A 2,438-nucleotide genomic window follows, 5' to 3' on the forward strand; every position below is an offset into this window, starting at 1 on the left:
TAAACCCGGGAGGCGGAGCTTGCAGTGAGCTGAGATCCCGCCACTGCATTCCAGCCCCGGGGAAAAAGCGGGACCCCGAAAAAAAAAAAAAAAAAAAAAAAAAAAAAAAGTGATATAGGTAGGTCTTAAATAAACATTGTTAAGCTGAGTAGTATAATATAGTAAGTATCATAAAAGGGATATAAGCAAAATGTTTTTGGAAGCCCAGAGAAGGGTAAAGTAATGCTGGCATAGTCAGAGAGGAAGTGACATTTGAGCTATGCTGAAAGATTGAGAAGGAATTTGCCAGGCAGAGAAGAAAATAGTCATACTATACAGGAGGAAGAGTTATGGCATTTTCAAAGTCTGTTATGTAGTAAACTTTTCTCTGTCTGTCTTAGAAGCTAACAACTGAAAAATTACCTATTATTATTTGGGTCTGGCGTTGATGACTGTGAAGGCAATGTAGAAGATAAAGATTGGAGGCTGCTATGCCTTTTATGACCCAGTCTCTGAACTCAAATACCGTCACTTCTGCTGTATTCTTTGTATTACAAGCAAGTCACTAAACCCAGCCCACACTCAAGAGGAGTGGGATTAAACTCAGTCACTTAAAGGGAGGAGTATCAAAAATGTCTGTGGACATATTTTAAAACCACAACAAATATCTAGCATACTGTTGCTCCGTGAGGGTAATCTTGGACACTCTTTTCTTCTCTATTAATCTTTTTTTCTTTTTTCTTTTTTTTTTTTTTGAGACAGACTCTCACTCTGTTACGCAGGCTGGAGTGCAGTGGTGCAATCTTGACTTACCTCAACCTCCACTTCCCTGTTCAAGCCATTTTCCTGCCTCAGCCTCCCAAATAGCTGGGATTACAGATGTGCACCACCAAGCCCAGCTAATTTTTTTGTATTTTTAGTAGAGACGAGGTTTCACCAGGTTGGCCAGGCTGGTCTCAAACTCCTGATCTCAAATGATCCACCCTCCTCGGCTTCCTAAAGTGCTGGGATTATAGGCGTAAGCCACTGTGCTCAGCCTGTTTTCTTGTTCTTTGGTTTGTTTTTTGAGACAAGGTCTCAATCCATCAGTGGCGTGAGCCACCGTGCCCACCTATTTATTTATTTATTTGTTTTGAGACGCAGTCTCGCTCTGTCACCCAGGCTGGAGTGCAGTGGCATGATCTCCGCTCACTGTAACCTCTGCCTTCTGGGTTCAAGCGATTCTCCTGCCTCAACCTCCCAAGTAGCTGGGATTACAGGCGAATGCGCCCCCACGCCCGGGTAATTTCTGTACTTTTAGTAGGGACGAGGTTTCACTATGTTAGCCAGACTGGTCTCAAACTCCTGATCTCAAGTGATCTGTCCATCTCAGCATCCCAAAGTGTTGGGATTACAGGTGCGAGCCACTGTGCCCAGCCTTCTCTATTAATCTTGATTTTCTTCCAAGCCTGGTCTTCCGTTAGCTTTCCGCTTCTTAGTAAATGACACTACCTCCACTTAGTTACTAAAAGCCACAGTCATCTTTGATGCTTTTCTTTTCCTCAACCTCTATTCCCTAATAAATCCATCAGCAAATATAAAGTATATACCATGTTCCCTGGTATCTGTGGGGGACTAATTCCAGGTACCCCTTGGATACCAAAATCCGTGGATGCTCAAGTCCTCCATACAAAATTGCATAGTATTTGCATATCGCCTACACATATCCTCCCATATACTTTAAATTATCTTTAGATTACATATAATACAATGTAAATGCTATGTAAATAATTGCTGTTTACAAGCATTGTTTACAGAGTAATGACAAGAAAAAAGTCTGTACATGTTCAGTACAGATGCAATTATCCATTAAAAAAATTTCCATTCACAGTTAGTTGAATCCACGGATGTAGAACCCACAGATATGGAGGATCAACTGCATATGCCATTTGTTTATTCCATCTTCCAGCCATTAATCCATGCTACCATGAACTCTTGCTTACTTCAGTGGCCTCATAACTTGTCGTCTTCTACTTTTGCCTTCCTACTGTCCATCTCTACACACCAGCCACCTTTTTTTTTTTCTTCAGAGACAAGGTCCTCCTCTTTTGTCCAGGCTGAAATTCAATGGCAAAATCATAGCTCACTGCAGCCCCAAACTCCTAAGCTTAAGTGATCCTCCCACCTTAGCCTCCAGAGTAGCTGGAATTACAGGGGCACACCACTATGCCTGACTAATTTTTAAATTATTATTTTTTTTGAGATGGAGTCTCGCCCTGTCGCCCAGGCTGGAGTGCAGTGGCGCGATCTCAGCTCACTGCAAGCTCTGCCACCTCCCGGGTTCACATCATTCTCCTGCCTCAGCCTCCCTAGAAGCTGGGACTGCAGGAGCCCGCCACCATGCCAAGCTAATTTTTCTGTATTTTTAGTAGAGACGGGGTTTCACTGTGTTAGTCAGGATGGTCTCGATCTCCTGACCT

This window comes from Colobus angolensis, unplaced genomic scaffold, assembly GCF_000951035.1.
Source record: "Colobus angolensis palliatus isolate OR3802 unplaced genomic scaffold, Cang.pa_1.0 Scaffold193, whole genome shotgun sequence".
Taxonomy (NCBI): Eukaryota; Metazoa; Chordata; class Mammalia; order Primates; family Cercopithecidae; genus Colobus; species Colobus angolensis.